Source organism: Triticum dicoccoides, chromosome 7A, assembly GCF_002162155.2.
Source record: "Triticum dicoccoides isolate Atlit2015 ecotype Zavitan chromosome 7A, WEW_v2.0, whole genome shotgun sequence".
In the NCBI taxonomy this organism is placed as follows: domain Eukaryota; kingdom Viridiplantae; phylum Streptophyta; class Magnoliopsida; order Poales; family Poaceae; genus Triticum; species Triticum dicoccoides.
In genome coordinates this window covers 90,906,268-90,912,742 of record NC_041392.1, presented here as the reverse complement: position 1 = coordinate 90,912,742, position 6,475 = coordinate 90,906,268, and positions in this window count along the sequence as shown.

Genomic DNA, 6,475 nt, shown 5'->3' with positions numbered 1-6,475 from the left:
AGATATCGCCTATTCTTCTCTACTACTTGCATTAGAGTAGTGTAGCATGTTACTGCTTTCCGTTTTTCCTATTCTACTGCATAGCCTGTCATGGTTGCTACAGTTGTTACCCTTACCTGTAATCCTAAATGCTTAGTATAGGATGCTAGTGTTCCATCAGTGGCCCTACACTCTTGTCAGTCTGTCATGCTATACTACTGGGCCGTGATCACTTCGGGAGGTGATCACGGGCATATGATATATACTTATATTGTTACATTACTTATGATATTGTTCGGAGATGGGGGCTGAAGGGGCAGGTGGCTCCATCCCGGTAGAGGTGGGCCTGGGTTCCCGACGGCCGCCGACTGTTACTTTGGGGCGGAGCGACAGGGCAGGTTGAGACCACCTAGGAGAGAGGTGGGCCTGGCCCTGATCGGCGTTCGCGAATACTTAACACGCTTAACGAGATCTTGGTATTTGATCTGAGTCTAGCCACTGGCCTATACGCACTAACCATCTACGCGGGGACAGTTATGGGCACTCAACGTCGTGGTATCAGCCGAAGCCTTCGTGACGTCAGCGACTGAGCGGCGCATGCTGAATTGGACTGGAACGCCTGCTAGGCTAGGTCTACTTCCGGTCGCCCTCGCAACGTGCAGGTGTGCAATGGAAGATGGGCCCAGACCCCTGCGCCATAGGATTTAGACCGGCATGGTGACCTCTCTATTGTGCCTAGGTAGGGCTGCAACGTGTTGATCTTTCGAGGCCAGGCATGACCCAGGAAAGTGTGTCCAGCCAAATGGGATCGAGCGTGTTGGGTTATGTGGTGCACCCCTGCAGGGAAGTTAATCTATTCGAATAGCCGTGATCTTCGGTAACAGGATGACTTGGGGTTGTACCTTGACCTTATGACAACTAGAACTGGATACTTAATAAAAACACACCCTTCCAAGTGTCAGATACAACCCGGTGGTCGTTCTCTAACAGGGCGACGAGGAGAGGATCGCCGGGTAGGATTATGCTACACGTTGCTACTTGGTGAACTTACCATCTACTCTCTTCTCCTGCTGCAAGATGGAGGTTACTAGAAGCGTAGTCTTCGATAGGACTAGCTATCCCCCTCTTATTCCAGCATTCTGCAGTTCAGCCCACATATGATACCCTTATTCCATTTGATACCAATGCATACATATGTAGTGTAGCTCCTTGCTTGTGAGTACTTTGGATGAGTACTCACGGTTGCTTTGCTCCCTCTTTTCCCCCTTTCTATACTCGATTGTTGTGACCAGACGTTGGAGCCCAGGAGCCAGACGCCACCGTCGATGACTACTACTACTCGGGAGATGCCTACTACTACATGCAGCCCGCTGACGACGACCAGGAGTAGTTTAGGAGGATCCCAGGCAGGAGGCCTGCGTCTCTTTCGATCTGTATCCCAGTTTGTGATAGCCTTCTTAAGGCAAACTTGTTTAACTTATGTCTGTACTCAGATATTGTTGCTTCCGCTGACTCCTCTATGATCGTGCTCTTGTATTCGAGCCCTCGAGGCCCCTGACTTGTAATATGATGCTTGTATGACTTATTTTATTGGTAGAGTTGTGTTGTGATATCTTCTCGTGAGTCCCTGATCTTGATCGTACACGTTTGCGTGTATGATTAAAGTACGATTGAATCTGGGGCGTCACAAGTTGGTATCAGAGCCGACTGCCTGTAGGAATCCCCTTCCACACTCCTTGGCCAAAGTTGAGTCTAGTCGATGAAAATTGTTTTACTAATATGGCTGTGCGGCCCATGGGCCCACGTCGCCATTGGGTGCTATTAGGATCTTTTATTCCTCGTCTATACTCGGGGACTCTGATCTCTCTTCTATTCGGGTAAAATGAGTTTTACTAACTCTAACATTAGGGTCTCGTGATCACATCCACCCGAAGAGCCCCTTATTACAGATGATCTCCTGTTGTACCGAAGGATTCCGAAGATACGCTCCGTTGTTCTCTCGAGACTTTGTGCCCATTGCTTTTGCCATCCCCTACCACTGAAATATCCCTATGGATAAATACATACACCCGTCATTCTTACTTTTATTCCAAGTTTATCTTGTTATTACAAGATACCTTGAACTTCTCTCTATTGCTCCGAGAAATCTTTGTGCTTACTGCCTTGTCGTTCCTTGTCGCCTGAATACACCTACAATTTAATCCTCACACTCACCGAGGATTTGTTTCTCCCCAGTTGTTCATGTGTTCACAAAAGTCTTCGAAATGCTATTCAAACTTTCGAAAATCCTCAGCAAGCTATTGCTCTTGAAATTCTTGCCTGCCTGCATTATGATTAATCCCATAAGTCTGGTAATTTTATTGACATCCCTTGTCTTTATTATCTTAAATCTGTTGATTCAATATGTTGAGGATGCTCGCATTCCTCAGTTGAATCCTAGAATTCATCATTCTGGCTCAGACATCATTTTTAAACATGAGCTAGATCTCGACCAATCAAATTGTCATCGATTGTACCCCTTAGGCTATTCAACTTATCCATCCCTAATAAGAGCATTGCTTCTGATCCCTTGTCTTGGAATTCATAATTCCTTTGCATTTGAACCTTGAGTTAGCCAGTTGTTTCTATAATCAGATGCACATGCATTCCTTCTTCCTTTGATAGAGTACCAATACTCACATCAGCTCCATTGTAGACCACCAGACCTCTTGTTGGATTATTATCGGACAATGTCCTTCATATTCAAGTAACCTTGTGAGCCTTTCCACGGATATATAATGCCTTTGGTAAATTGTATCGTCTGCTTTGTGAACCATGCTCTACTTTCGAGCTTGTATTATTTACTCCGAAGTTTGTGGCATATGTTCAAAGATGCCCTGATGGGTTGAACATATGCCTTCCCTAATCCGTGTGAACCCGAAAGATTTCATGAGTCATACTTATCTGGTATTGCACCAGGTAAAATTTTCAACAACTAACGTCATTTTCGAAATACGAGAGGTGAATGAAAGGTTATGCTGGGGGTCGACCATGAACCCCGTGTTCATGCCCATGGACCCGATGTATACCTTATCATGGAAGCTTCTCTTAAAATAATTATCCCCTTGTTATAAGTTCATCTTGTATCGGTGGACGTGGTTCCGACCATGTTCTCTTTTAAATACCATTTCTCGTGCAAGTTTAAGCATTTGTCTTCTGCAGAGCAATACCCCAGTCCAAACTCTACTTTGGTCTGTCGTCGAGTATTACCCCATGGTATCTCGAGATATCACGGGACATCATAAATTCTTATGGGTTCTTCATCAACTATTATTACTCACCGGATCCAATTGTTCCTAGGTTCTGGGTTGTCGTCAACCGAGAACACCGAATAGTGAATTGAGTCCGCACTCCGATTCAATAACCCTAAATAATTTCCGTTGCTTACGAGTTTAAATAATCCTTCAAGTCATTCCTAGCTTGATCGGCTATATCATTATCGTGATGCTCTTAACTGTGCTACCTGGTCCTTCTTCCCGGAGCACAATTTTCGATGATGAGCTAAACTTACGTCGATTTTCCACATCATATCATTTCTCCTTAAACCACAAGCTTGGTTTCGAGTTTGTGTCGTACCCGTGTTTCCAATAACCTTTCGCTTCATCATTCATTTGACTTGATGTCATCGCTGATGGATTACATCTTCATGAAATCTCTCAACAATTTTGTCATGATCATCATCAACATTCTGAGCTCTTCCAGGATATCAATCGAATTCGTGATGAGGAATACCATTCTTTCCCTCGATGATTTGTGTTATCACCGACAACATTATTTCTTTCCCTCTGACACAAACTTGTTTGTGCTTTGTGTTATACCTGGAGATCCGTGCTATCCACCAATTATTCTTCTTTACCTTGGAGTATTACCATCTTTGATGTCAAGAATGTCGTGAGAATTTCACCACCTCCTGAGAATTCTTGATACAACTAATACTTATCACCATCACCATTCCTTCTTGGTCCTCGTGTTGTTCCTAACCGGAATACCGACAAATGAACTATGACGTGTGAATTTAAAACTTCCAGCAACCCTATTGCTTTGAACCAATGTTTAATTGTGTATGTTTTCCTCGAGCATACATCATTATACCATTTTGATTTGACAAATGTTATCTCCTTGTTCACATAATTGGGGATATCCATCTTTTGAAAATCTCGATGGATTGTCACCAAGTCCATCAGCCATCTCCTCACCCTCTGCCTGTTTTAATGATGAACTCTTGTTTTGGAACTCGTTTCCATAGTTCATTTCCCTAAGAACCTTACAATGTCATCTTGACAATTTTTGTTGCACCTTTATTCTCAGGCATCCTAAGTCTGAGGTATCATGTCACCAATCAGATCTGAATCTTAGTCAGACATGATGGTTGGAACATAATTCCAGGAGTTATAACATTAGTCTTTGACCCGATAAGGTGATTTCATGCCTAACACACCTGGACGAAGGACCTATCGTTATAGTTTCCATTTTAGTAAGGTTATCCATTATTCCATGAGGAAACTGTAAGACTTATTCTATAAGTTGTTACTGATGGATCCTTTGTGTATCCATAGCGTGATCTTTACCTGTTGGCCATGTCAATGCTATCTCGAAGCATGTCTATGGTACTCCGATTTTCAACAAGAACATTTGAAGCCCAATGTGAAATGTTTCCTGCTCAATTATCCAAACACCGCTGTATGGGTAATGTCATGAAATTTATATCCCCTTACCTAAAGAGTTTTCTACATTATATCCTGTCATGGATATCATGATCTGCTTGTCCTTGGGAAGGATATATCCTTGAGTATGTGTTTAAACACATTTTCCTTTCCATTGTTCTGTTTAAACCGATAATCATATTTTTCTTTCCATTGTTTGGTTTAACCTTTCTTGTGATCTATATGATCTAAGCAGCAATATTCTTCTGCTTATGTAAACACCTAGGTGCACAATCGTGTCGGTAAGACCCTGTTACTATTGTTGATGACATTCCGGTAACCACCGATGGACGAGAACTTTGCTTATTGGTCTGCCTCATTCAACGAATAGGAAGATGGTTCTCTTCGTCCCTCGCCCTTAGTACTGACGTTGTTGCCAACATAACTGACAGGCTACCCTCTGTCATGCCTGGCTATCTTGACCACGCAAGATGTCACCGCTCCTCCTACAATAACCCGCATGGTGGGCCCATAACCCACAGTTCCATAGGATCGAAACCTGACTCTCCTATACACCCCCTGTTCTTAAGGTTATTCCTCGCGCGTGGCCTCATACGTAATTCATGAGCCACCTTCCGAAAGATCACCAATTCTGGTATCAGACACAATACTTATTCCCATTGCTATGAACCATATCATATTTTGTTTCAGCCAATGAACGATTGCCTATCCTCTCGAAACTTCTTATTGCACCGTCTTACTTTCTCTCGGTGTTTTCTTAAGTTCCAATTCGAGAGTTACTTTCCGCCACCTTCCCCGATGTTATCGACCAGTTAGTCAACCTTGTGGAGGTCCATTCTCCTAGAATACCACCCCTTTATTCTTTCGTAAGTACGATGGAGTTCCCGAAGAAAGGATGCCGACTTCATCATGATGACCTGAAGCAGAGAAATGAAGACATCAATGTAATGGATTGACCTCTTCGAGAAGAGCAACCAAGACCGAGAATATTCATTAGAATTTCATAACTAAAACTTTCCCCCTTCGCCCCCTCTTAAAATCTCGGGACGAGATTTCTTGTAGTGGAGGAGAATTGTGACGCCCGGATAATTAGGCTAGAGTAATCCCACATTAACGATGCCACATCACCTCGATTGTTGTTAATAATCTCGCGTTAGTTCGAAACAGATTCAAATTCAAATTCAAAATCAAGCAAACAATAAATGTTGTCAAATATTAAAACAAAAATGTTCAATAAATAGTAGATAAATAAGAGGCTATGAAAAAATTGTAAATGACATTATTGAAATTTGATAAGTGACTTAACCAACCTCAAACAGTGGCTGAAAACATTATTTAATAACCTTTTATTAATACAAAATAATTATGAAATGATATTTACCCCAAACTAGTTTTTAGTGGTAGGATATATTGTGCTGTGAATTGTGGGCCAGCTCTCATATTTTAAAAAACTCTTTTGGTGCTCAAACAATTAGCCAAAATAGCAAGGGGAAATACAAAACAAAAAAACAAAACAAAAAAACAAAACGAGAAAAGGCCTCCCTGGCCGACTGGGCCTCGGCCCAGCTGGCCACTTGGCTAGCCAGGCCGGCCCAACCGGCGCCCCACTCCCTCTCCATAATTCCCCCACTCCACCGGTCAACCCACCGACACCCCCCACGTCTCTCTCCCCCCACTCCCCCCGATCCAGATCGGGATCGGGGTGACCGCGCCCTCCTCCCCGCGAACCAACGTCGTCGCAGCCTCGTCCCGCGACCTCGCCGAACCTCACGGTCGCCCGAAGTCGCCCTCTA